General features: G+C 37.4%; 1 protein-coding gene across 4 annotated transcripts in view; it reads left to right on the top strand.

The window, feature by feature from the left end:
• Window positions 1-13,079, top strand: part of CCSER1 (coiled-coil serine rich protein 1) — a 604,924-nt gene that overhangs the window by 276,875 nt on the left and 314,970 nt on the right. The window lies entirely within an intron of this gene.

Raw genomic sequence — 13,079 nt, forward strand, 5'->3', positions numbered from 1 at the left:
TGGCAATATATTCTTTGTAAAGAATGGGGATAGATAATTAATGAAAACTAAAACCCTCCAAGTATCTCATTCTCCACCAGGACTGTGGATCGCTGCAGGTTAGAGAGAGAGAGAGAGAGACATCCACACATCGGTGAAATTCCTGTTAACGCCATTTTTYAAATGCAGTGATGATTCACTCTGTGAAAACGGTCTTCTGTATCCCCTGGCAACCAGAAACAAAATGTCTCTGTTCTTGTCTGCTGGCCTTCAAAAACACATCTGAGAAGTGATTTGTTTTCACAAGACTATCATGCAATATTAGTAGCCTGCTTCCACCTGTGCTTCATGAAGAATAAACAAAAAGTAGACAATTCTAGCTCTTCATTAGGTTGTAGGGCAATTAATTTTTTTTTTGGAAGATGTGTGGTTTTCCAGATTTGTTCTGTGACTTCTGAGTATGTGAAAAATACTGTATTTTATGCAAATTACTATTAGTATTTAATATACTCGTGAAATCTGAGAGATGTGACTTTTGTCCTCAGAATTTCTGAGACTTTTATAGAAACACTGTATTTTATTATTTTTTGCTCAGCATTCTGTTGAATTTTATTCTTTAGTATGTCTCAGATAAAGAAATCTGAGACTCCATACTTCACAAAACATGTAAAAATAAGGAACAATTTCTTCAAACATAATATATCAAATGAATGGTGTATCTTTGTGTAGGCAGCTGAAGGTCAAATGCTTAAAAGTTTATGTCAAAATGAACACAAAAGACATAAGTTCCTTTTTTTCAGGCTTGTTTTTCAGCATTCACRCCCTTTTCTCTTTCCTCACAGCATCTAGCAGTTGATGCTATTTTTAGAAATTATTCTGATAGTAATCACTCAGCAAACCTTAGGCTCAATTGTTAAGAATACTGTACTCTTATCTGGAGAAWTGCGTCAAGAGGTACAAAAGGCTTRATCCTTTCYGAATCTCCCAATTTCCCTATTTTGCTTTATAAATGTAAAGCATGAGGGGGAAAAAAATGGGTTTTATCCAGAGGAGGTGCTTACTGCACAGTTGCAATTTGCATTTACAGAGCAGTGGGTTTCTTCCAGTTTTAAAATAGAGTTTAGTTATATTTCACAGTGGCAATTGTGGGAMGAGTTTTCTTGTGGGAAGTTAGATAAGAAGAGATCATTCTCTGTGTATGTTCATGTGCAGTAGTGGCTCCCTGCCTGCACAGCTCGTGGGGGAGAAAATACTTTAGTCCTGGAAGAACTGGCTGGCTTTGGTTCACAGATTAATTTRGCTTTGCTTAAACAAGTGGTGAAAGATAAAGGTTAAATTGGTGCACCTGAGGCTCAGATTTAAATGAGAAGCAGCTGAAGAAAAACATGTTTCTCTTGAAAAGTGTTAAAATTATCATAAGAATTGAAATTTGAATTCATTTTATCCTATAAAGCACTAATCAGCTTTATTTATAAATAAATTCAAATTAGACTGCAGAAGTGATCATACTGCTCAAAAATAGAAAACAGAAAATAAAGTTATCAATGCTATTTTGATGTTCATGCATTTTTGCATTTTTACATTTTTTTCCCTGCGTAATTTTTCCTTGTATTTTTCCATTTCTRTTGATTTCATAAATTGAACTTTGTTTTTAATTTTTTGCTGTTTCAGGCCCCATTTATACATGACACTCCATGCAGGCAGTACCCGTCATCTGCTTGAAATGGCTCRCAAAACGGGAACATCAATAACTTAAATTTGTGACTGTTGCTACCTAAATCTGTTGAAGGCCCAGCTTGAATATTTGGAATTCTGTTATATCCTATGTTCAAGGAAAAACCAAACCCTTTAAAGGTCACCTTGTCCAAACTCCGGCAATGAATTAATGSGCACCTTCTGCTAGATCAGGATGCTCAGGGCCCCATCYRACCTGATCTTGAATGTTTCCAGGGATGGAACATCCACCACCTCTCTGTGCAGCCTGTTCCAGCAGTTYACCACCTGCACAGTTAGAAACTTCCTCCCTATATCTAAGCAAATGAAAAGTGATGTAAAAATTAAGTGTATCCACTGCTAATAACTTGGTTTTAAGAGCCATCAGGAAAAGCTGCAAATTCTTCTTATTTTAAAAATGTGTATTGATGGGGTTTTGTTTAGTGTATGATTTSCCAGGGCTCCTGGTACTGAACTCTGTGTCTCTGCTTAGGACAAGGATTAAAACYGCTTCTGGGCAGCTGTCCATTGCCCTTTAATGCAGAAACCATTTAGACTTTATACTACTGAAGAGTAATCATAACTGAGTGAAAGAAATGGAGGCATTAGACTAGAAAGGATTGAAACCTGGCAGCAGAATTTTCTTCTGATCACATGTGGACAGCTTTCAGACCCTTTGCAATACAAGTACTGTATGTTAAAAAAATACTGAGAAGTTTTTAAAGGCCATTATCATGTGCTCTGATTGATGGAGAACTTACAGCAAAAAAGGTCTGTGGCCATTAACTGAAAGTTATAATAAAATAGATAGGCATGGTGATATTGATTTTAGTATTTCYTCAATATTGATTTCTTCTGTTGAAAATGCAGTGTTCCACAAGTATGTTTTTGCATCTTCAGTGTATGTGCTAAAAGTTTCTTACGTTTTATGTTTCCTGTCTTCCAATCCAGACTCTTGGCCAAAAACTATGTTCCTCTATTCTTAGAGCAACCTCCTTTTCGAGATTCTTCTTTGTATGCAATATCTGATGCAGGCAAATAGTAAATTGCCCCAACCAGAGGCCTGAAAAAGCAGACTGCTGAATTTTTTTATTGAACTTAGCACTCCTGAAATACTGAGAGCAGCAGTAGGAAAAGAGCTGGAGTTCAACAGGAATAATTGTGAGCCAGGCTTTTCCGGCCAGCTCTGCTGGTGGAGATGATTTAAACCTRGGGCATTTCTGCTACCTGCAGATCCTAGATCTCTTAGGGGCTTGTTTTATRTGCTTTTGGATGGCAGTTTCTTTTGGAGTTCTTGAGGGTTTAGGAAGAAGACGGGGGACCAGCTTTTGCTTGTAACTGGGGTGTCAGCTCATGCCAGGGATGAGCAGTCCCATGCAGTTCCCCTGCATGAGCTCTCCTCTGGAAGCAGCTGATGCAGTGACAACCATGGGGACTCTGTGCAGCAGCCAGGAGGTGTTAGCACCTGCCATCACCTCCATGGAGCTGAGGAGGGAAAGAGGCAACAACTATGCCAAGGAAAGTTCTGTTTTTACCACAGCCCAGCCTACAGAGCTTCTTTAAGCAGTGGCAGCTGCTGAGAGCTAAAATCAGAGTGGTGGGTGYGAGGGGAAAAGGAGCAGATAAAAGAAACTCGGTGGAGCCATGCAGARATTGCCAGCAGATAAGCCAGAGAGCCAACTGCTCCATGGCATTACACAAGTACGGATAAACTCCTAGCCTCTTGCGTGAACCTAGGAGATTGCTAACATGTCTCCTCATTCCCTTTGACTCTTGCTGATTCAATTTCATAGTTTTACCAAAGCTGTTTCAAGGAATACTGATTTATCATGTGATGGCTGAGCCAGTACCTTAACCTTGCTTTGTGCAATTACAAAAAAAAGGAAAAAAAATATATATACAGTAGTGGAGATGCCTGTAGCAATACCTCCAAAGAAAACAGACAGTATTATTATTTTTAAATTGTTTTTCATTTGAAAGRCTCTTTGTATTTTATTGTAGTTAAATGAATGTGAAAGGTGTGTTTAATTTTTCTCCCTGGTTTTGCTATTAATGTTGAAGGGTAGGAAGAAATTATGCTCATTTGTATTCCTGGACATAATATAAATGAAAAATGAATATTTTATTGCTAATGGCTTTATAAAATAGCATTCAGATATCTCAACAAGTTTAGTATGTAATTCTGTGGCAAAACATAAAAATAAAAACAAAATACTCAGCTAAAGGCTCTAAAAACAACAATAATGCAATGCCTAAGTATGAGTAGACCAGCTTTTAACTCTTCTCTTCTTTTGTAAATAGTGTCAGTTTCTTAAACAATGTAGCTTGGCCTCTCCAAACTTCACAGAGCTTAAGGCTTAGAACTTKTGTCAAAAATAAGGTTCATTGCAGCAAAACCTTGCATGTTTTTCACACATTCATTATTTGGCCAGCTTCACTCGGTGTGTATCTTTTCAGTGGCAAACTAATTGTATGGCAGCTGCATCCCAGCAGCTACAGAGAGATCCCTTCAGTCAATTGTGTGTGTGTTTGTATATCTGAATATATATATATATATATATATACTATATGTACACTGTACTATACACTTCAGATATGTTGGATATATTTAAAGTTATGTATTAGCCTATGCATGGACTGAAAGGGATGGATGGTGGCCAAAGGAAGGGAGAAAGGTGGAGAAGGTGGGAGTATTTTCAGGTTTAGATGGATGGCACAACAGGACTAAGCGTTGGTGCTGGAATTGGTGCAGGAAGGGGAAATGCTTTGAACAGGMCATGCTGTGCCAGTACACCAAGAGGTGAGGAACAGCAGGTATTTTTGAAGACGCTCTTGGGGTGCTGGTGGGTGAGAGGCTGGACATGACCCAGCCATGTGCACTCACAGCCCAGGGTGAGGGAGGGGATTCTGCCCCTCTGCTCTGCTCTGCTCTGCTGAGACCCCACCTGCAGGGCTACATCAGCTCTGGGGTCCCAGCACAGTAAGATCTTGATTTACACTGATGAGAAGAGCAGGATTAAACAAGAAAAGTYCAGGAGAACAAATAGAGCCGGAAGGACTCTGGAGAGCTTACTGYAGTTGGGGTGGTTTCTGTGGGACACACTAACAGGGTCGGAGTTGAAGTTCCTGTTATCCCTTACCCTTAATAATGAAAGCTGATGTGTGAAGGTGAGAATTCCGCATACCATGTGTTTACAAARTCAGGGAATTTTTGTTCTGCCTTGACCAGCTCCACGGTGGAATCTGCTTACTAAATTAAAAAGCAGGCTCAGCATTCTAGAAACTGTCTATAGTAATCAGAATTTCTACATTATAGAAGATGAAATATTTCCTTATATTACACACATAGATTCAACTTTCAAAAGTCATTAAAGGACATTACTCTTGAAAGCACTGTGAAGTAAACAGCATAGCAAAATGTACTAATTTTTTTAGCTTTTACTTCTATCAACATTATACAGAAGTGCTGCAGCCAGGGAAAATGTATTTCAAACTGTAAAATGTCACTTGTTTCTTTTCCTGTAGTGTGAAAAAAAAACACCCAGCCTGTCTTCCTTGATTTAGTAGCAGATACATACAGATGTTTAAAATGTTTCCTTTAAGCTGTTATTGGGTAATTCAAGAYAGTTTTGAGAATGAAGCTGCTGCATCTAAATAAGTTAAAATACCCTGTCAGGAGTGGTTCCATACTGAAATTGTAAAAACCCTTCTGAGAACTGATGAAGAAGTGAGAATAATTGCAATCACAACATTTAGGAAGTGCAGAATCGCTTGTTAAAGCCTCAGTGAAATGCATAGCAATTGAAGGCATCTGAATCTTTTTTGGAATCACAAAAAAATAAAACATGGCCTCAGATTGGAACTCGGTTGTGAAACTGTGGCAAAGTTGTCCATGATGCTTCCAAAGTAAAATAAAGGTAGAAAAAGCTGAACAGTTGAGCAGCAAGTTATTAATGGAAGTCAGGTTGGTTTCATCATGGTCAGATTTAAAAAATAAATTTTGTCAACATTACAGAACATTGTCCTCAATTCGATAAAAGCTCTGTAAGTCAGGGAAACTGTAGTCAGAAAACTGACCACAATATTGGAGGAGATCGCACCTATATCAMTGTGTACTTATGGGCAAAGGGATATCCTGGACAGTAAAGCATTTGSACGCTTTTTGGATATGAGTTTGGTGAATGCTAAAATGTGTACCTTAAAGAAGGRTATTCATTAACAGCAAGTGCAAGTAGATTTCTGTCTTGAATRAATCGTGTCTTTTGTAGACTAAAAAAAAGACATTGCATTGGCTGTWAGGAGATCACACACAGCTTTCATAGCTTCGTGGAGAACAGTTAATTGTGAACATAGGAGCTATTGTGCGGAAATTGGTACCAAAATCCATGTCTGCCTTCAACAGTGGCTGTCTGTGGATACTTCAGAGGAACRTAGAGAGCAACCTGATTTTGGGAGTGTTTTTCTCCTAACCCATTAATATAGTTGCTTCCCCATATCCAGTAGTGAATAAATATATATTCTGTATATATTTTTGTCTTCTTTAATGTAATTTTAGGGGCATTTACTGTTTGCATTGACATCTGATGCCTTTTAATTCCACCTTCTATCTTGGTCTTTGTATGCCAATCTACGTAATGATGCATAACGTGCATATGTGTAAGGGAGGGAGAGGAGTCAGTTTTCCCATGTGAACACACCCTTCTCAGTTTAATCAATTGATTAGTTCTTTTCTAACTGTTTTACTTGGAAGTGAAGGAAAACAGTGGATCTCTGGAAGATGTAGAATTCTGAGAGAACCCAAAGGTTCTGTGCTGATAGACTCCTTCAAGTGGATGCAGATTTTCTTCCAGATTCAGACTATGACTGTGCTATGGAGTATCAGGTAGTTACTCCAAGTGCTGTTATGCAGGCTTTGGAGAAAGAAAGTGTCTTTGTGACTACAGTTAAAAAAAACACTGAACCTACTGTGCGAATCAACCATCATATTTGCTACAAAGCTGAAAGCAGTTTGAGAAATAAAAAGGTGTACATGGGAACCTGAAAGATCTCCTGCAAGGAAAGAAAAGCAATTGAAATAGGCAGCCTGCAGATTAAAATCCCAGGAGAGTACTTGGTTCTCTCAATTGCCTGCTGAAAGAGCAGAAAAAGCTGATTTTTATATGATATTATTAGGGAGGAATATACAATAACAAAATGTCAAGGCTGGATAGTATAGTCAATGAAGTATGAAAGAAACAATAGAAACTGARGAGGGTGTAGAGTCTTGCTCAAGGAAATCAGTTCTCCACTGCATTGTCAACAAAGCATTTGCATCTRTGAAAGCAACCCCCTGGTTTTCATTAGGATAAAAATATGACTGGGGTTGCATTTAATACCATGTGTCATAGCAGCAGTCCCAGCTGAGACAGTGACAGTCATTGATGCTCCTGCGGGTCTCCTCTCAAAGAGATGTTAACCCCAAAGTCATTGTCCAAATTAGTTTTGAAATTAGATTCTGCTTGCAAGAGAAGTGGMGGGGATTTTTAGAGATTAACTTGARGTGAAYTTGCTGTTGGGAAGRTAAAAATGGTTTTCTCCTACATATTAATGGACCCTTCATGTAGCCTCTCTGTGGCAGGAAGTTGTCTGACACGGAAACTTGTGTCTCTGTTTATTACCAATTTTGTGGAAGAAAGCAATGAGAAAAGGCAGACTGGGAGGATGAGTAAGATAAAATCCAGCTGAAAATAAGGAGATGAAAGGAAGTGATATTTGCTGTTAAATAAATGTATTAGTTATGTAATGATGTRTATGTTGTTGTCTATTATAAGAAATGTGATATTTCTGTTCTTTCAAAAATACTTTTTTCCCACTCTGTATGCACTCTAYTGTAACCCAGCAACCTCCAGTTCTCAATAGTTCAGCTTTCTACTTTGTTTACAAATTCCAGAACATTTCATAAGGTATTGTGCTTGTCATGGCTACCAAATTATTTTTACGGTAAAGAATGCTGTATTGCAGTTTTAGAAACTGAAAACCAGATAACAATGATTTGTGCCTCATGCTTTGGTATTCTTACGCTCTTGCATATAATACAAGAAGAGGAGAGAAAGCTAAGTTGGTAAATTTAAATATTTGAGCAAACTAAGTTTATATTAAATATAAAAAAGTGTGAAAATATAATCTGAGTCCAAACTATTTCAAACACAGTAACCCTGCAACAAACCAGCGAGTRGCTATGTGCACTTTATGTTACTTGCTGGTTATGGCTTTATAATTGATTTTGCCTAATTAGAAGGTTAAAAGAGCATATTTTGAGCTATTTTTCCAAGTAGAAACAAATATCAGCCAACAAAATATTCTTCATGTTAACCCCTTCTCAGTGGAAAAAAAATACTGTGTAAAGTATTAGATTAAATAGGCTTCCTGAAAACTCAGAGTCTGCTAAAATARACAGTACTGGACATACAAATACTGCTAAGTGACAGATCAGCAWCTCATCTTTTATGAGGCGAAATTTCCCAGTGGCATTTCCCAGCATCCCCAGGTGATTAACTTTGCTTAGATTGGAAGAGGAATCTGTACTAATCTGTRTGCCTGCATCCTAATTGCTGATTGAGAATAGGTCACTAATGGAACCACTAAAAAACTGTGTGTACCTCGTGTAGCATCCAAAGAGGCAGCAAGACACAGTGGCAGCTGTAATTTACATTTCACCTCTGCCACGGGAGCTACAAAAACTCAGGTCAGATGTGAGACCTGTGCATCCTTCTGAGCTACAGGAGCAGCAAGCTCCAGGCAAATGTTGGAAAATAATACTTAAATGTCTCAGCTGTTAATTGCATGCATTAGTAATCAGTAATATTTAACTACTAAGGAAAGAGATATGACATGGATTTATAAATAACTACCTGAATTGTTTCATGGATATTAGAAAATATATTTCAAAGAGACCATCCATTTTTGGTGAGAAAGATTGGAGATGCTGGGGAATGTTATTTAAACATGATGCAGGGTGGGASGTGAAAGTTTGCATTGTGTGTCCACTGTTTTTTTTTTTAGCAAAACTAATTTTCATTTTTCTGGTGTCAGTTGTTTATGGAAAACTTATTTGTAGGAAGTAAATGTATGAGCAAAACCTCTTCATGACATTAAATAATAAAGAAATTACRGATATCAAAGCACTCCAAAAGTGTGTAGGAAAGTATTGCACACCCTGGATGAATAATGGGGTGTCTGGTTCTGTCTTTATCTTCTCTTCATAGCTTTGAGCAATTCACTTTCCCTTCTTTTTCACTTCCATGGATAAAATGGATAATAATATTTAAGTACAACATTTCATAAAGATGCTATGCAGACCCATTAATAAATCCATTTGCAGGTCTTTCTTTACCTTCAGTATATCAAAATGTCACTACCGAGCTTGCTGACTGCACTTATTTAATTTCCTAGCTCTACGCAACTTCAAGAGTATAAAATTATATTTTCTGACATAACTTATGATGCAACTAAAACTATCACTCTGAAAGTCAGTTCAGCACTCATCCACTACCCCTTAGAAAAAGCTATAAAGTACACAGATTGTCTTTTCTTCAGTTATTATAAAGATTTATTGGATCTCTAGCTCTAATATCCACTGAAGGTTTTTTCTGTCAGTATTAACTTCTGAGATCAATAAATTGCGATACTGATCTCCTGAGAAGTCAGTCAGCTACCATTGCAGTGTTTACCCCTGTTGAAAAGCACTTGTAGCAAATTAAATTGTCTTCTGTCAGTGGAGGGTCCTTATTTTATGGCACAATTAACGAAGGTTGATAGATAGGCCACTTCCTAAAGAACATCAGATTAAAGGCAAGGGTTTGTAGCGAGAAAAATCTGAATTTATGAAGTGAATCTGCTTTCATTTAAAGAAGAATTGGAAGACTGGAAGATGGCTTCAAAAGGGAGAGTACTTTTCAAAGGAGTGTGGTTTTAATAATGTGCACATAGCTGATCTTCTGCGTTGCTGGAGAGCCACTGACTGCATTCTCTAATCTGCTGTTAGCCAGTTTACGTTGTTCTGGAGGTTTGTGAAACATTCTGCTTTGAGGCAGGTAGACACAAATGGAATAGAATGAAATGAAACCTGTAACTACTTCAAAACAGCTTCTGAAACAGCTGCTTTCACTTTCATCTAACTCTAATAGTGGGGATCTGTCCTCCAACAGGATCCTGATCTTGGAGCTCCAAAATGGAYGTAGAAATGGGAAAAGTGTGTTCTCTTAGACTTATTTTCTTCCTTTGCTTCAGAAACTTGCAGATAGATAATCACAGCTTTACCATTGCTGGCCAAGGATAAACGATTAGCACGGCCTAGAAGTGACTCCAAGGTACCTCTTCAGCTGTACAATAAGGATGATGTTTATCTAGACTGATCTAGAAATGAAAATAAAACTTGAGGATTGATCTATGTCATCATGGAAGGATTATTGACAAAATTCTAATATCATTATTCTAATAATAACATTAGCAGCCTGTTCCAAACTAAAAAAAATACAAACAAAGAAAAAGCCTTAAAAGCACTGAAAAAAATGCTTACAGGTTTTTTTTTTTTGCAGGGGCAAGATAGTATTTTTCTAAATGGTCGCTCTGAAAAATACTTGAATTGCTTGGTATTCAGATATTTTGAAAAATGTAGTTTAGGTGATTAACGCTGTGCAAATTTTCTGCCCTCCAGTAAACTCAGAGGTTTCCAGTGACACAGGGAAGAGRCTCAGTCAACAAAACCCAGCTGTGCATTTTCTGCMTRAAAAGTGCATATTAAARTGATGGTTGMACAGCAAARTKTTRCAAAATTAGATGTCCTAATTTTGTRTAGTATTTAGAATTAAGATACAAATTATGTTTATTTAGCATTTGTGATGACTTACAAGATATAATTAYGGCCTAATGGTGTGGCATCTTCTGGTTAATTTATTAACTAAAACCTATAAAGTTTATACTGGACTTAAAGTGAGTGTCTGCTTTTATGAGAACACAATTGGTTTAGACAACATTGAATAAAAGGTCCCTGTTGGGTAAATTGCTCRCAGTGATATTCTTTTATATGTATGGGGAGCTTTAGATTGCAAAGCATGATTATGATAAACACACCACTGAGAGTAAATTTAAGTGGGGAGTTTGGTGKTGTTTGAAATTCTTAGAGTATCGCTTCAGGAGGGCAAGCTAACAACATCTTTCATAGCAGTGATTACTTTGTAAGGGTTTGGGTTTTTTAATAGCTTGAGAAACAGCCCTTTTGGTACTGTCTCACTCAATTCTGCACTATAACAAACTGTTAGTGCCACTGGGTTTAATTAATTTACACAGGCAGAGACACTGCTCTGCATTCCTTAGAGAGGAAAATTACYGAAGGTGTTGGAGGGGCCACTGAGAGTGTGAGGAGAGCTCTGGGCAGACACAGGCTCTGCTGCCAGCGCTCCTGTCTGGCCAGACTCAAACTGTTTTCAGTCCAAAAGTGTAGTCATTGTGCCTCTATAATGCAGCTCCTCCTCTCAACAGTGCTTCTCTCTCAGGTGCCACATCCATGTGACACTCAGACCTGCGCTGGCTCCTGTCCAGCCACCAGGGAAGAGCAGCTGTTTTTCTGCGGCCACTCTGGAGATGTGCCGAGATGTTTTGTCATAGCAGCAGCAGCGTCATCCTCAGGGCTGTTAAACCTTCCTTGGATTCCAGCTGTTCCAGAACAACTCAACTCATGCAGTGTGCAGGCACCAATCTGTTTTGCAGGTTTTCGTAGTGAAGCTGTTTCAATCTTTAAAGATGGGATTGCCTTCCTGTGCACTTCTAATTACAAATTAGGGCATTTGAATTGGTTTGGAAAGCAGCTACTTGATTTTCCCCCCCACCCCTTAGTTTTTTTCTATTCTATGTAAATTAAGAAGTGAATTGTCTTCAACTGAGCTGCTGGCATTTGAGGCGGAAAATTCCCACAGAGGTGTCCTGTTTTGTCTGCAAAGCTTTTTCAAAGTAAAACAACTAAGTTGCACTACCTTTTGTAGTTTTTATTGGCCAGTTTTCTTGATGATCAGGTGCAGGAGTCTGAGTTAAAATTTATAATGTTTCTGAATAGAGTGGCTTCTACAAAGATACTGGCTTTCTGACATGCTGGAATCTCTCTTTATTCCTCAACATCATCTCTGTGTTCCATGGATTATAAATTACCTGTCTCTCTCTCAGGGTATAATTACCATGGCCCCCTTCTTACTCATTTACTTGCATGCCTTTTTTTTAGCAAGTAACTTGTCTTTTCCTTCAGCTGTGGTGTAATTGATATGTATCTAATTAAACTCAAATTTTCTCAGTTGGTGTTAACTTTGAAGTCTCTGTGCCCTGTTTTGGATTTGTTGGGGATTTTGTATCCAAAYTTTTGTCTTTTTTCATCCCCTATCAGTTGGCTGAATTAAATTCATTGTCTCTCCATAAAAATCTTCTGATGAATGAACTGGGTGGAGCAGTGTTCTTCACTTGCAGAATTTGGGTTTATCAAAGGATGTAGTGTAGATTCACAGTGGTGCAAAAACAGGTATCAGATTAGTTAAGTGCACAAGTTGAATTTATTACATCATTTTGCATTGCAATGCTACATTGTAAAAAGGAATGCACTACTAGGCCATGCAAGCTTGTTGATTCTTTAAATATTCTTCATTTCTGTTTTATTGGTGGTGGTGGTGGATTTTTTTCATTTTAGCACTTAAGGACTTATTTTCCAAGAAGTATGAATATTCTGCTTTCCTCTGGAACAATTGTAGTATTACTTACATTTTTTTTTAACACGTATTTTGTTCTTATATTCTTATTGCCATTCCAAGTATTAAGAGCTTTCACACTTTTTAATATCTCTCGCATTTGTAAAAATAATGACCATGCTTACCAACTTTCAGGTTACTGAAATATTTTCTGAAGAGGGTGGGGTTCTAGATCAGTCTTTCAAGCATTATGATTTCATAGGTCTGTTGAAGTATACTGACTTATTTACTTCAATAATKTGGTTTTCACTGTTTGTTTTCATGTATCAGTGTTTTTTTTTATAAGGTATATTGACTCATGTGAATCTGGTCTTTTTTAAAACAATTAATTGAATACTTTCCTATAGTATATTGCTTTCCTATTAATTTTGCCTTCTAAATATACTATTGGATGATCAAAAAAATTAAATTTTATATCATAGTTGGTTTTTTTTAAATGAATTAATTTTTCCATATGAACAAATTTGAACAGTATGTTTGTGCACTTGTGCATGCGTTTCAGTCTGCACTGGGGGAGTTCATTCAAAATAAAGAAAATGTAGAGTATTTACCCATTAGTGAAATATTTGAACTAATTACAAGAAAATAAAATACAGGTTGCACTAGTTGTCAGTCTAATTC

Source organism: Malurus melanocephalus, unplaced genomic scaffold (genome assembly GCF_030028575.1).
Source record: "Malurus melanocephalus ecotype Western Australia unplaced genomic scaffold, MMel_1.1 scaffold_72, whole genome shotgun sequence".
Lineage (NCBI taxonomy): Eukaryota > Metazoa > Chordata > Aves > Passeriformes > Maluridae > Malurus > Malurus melanocephalus.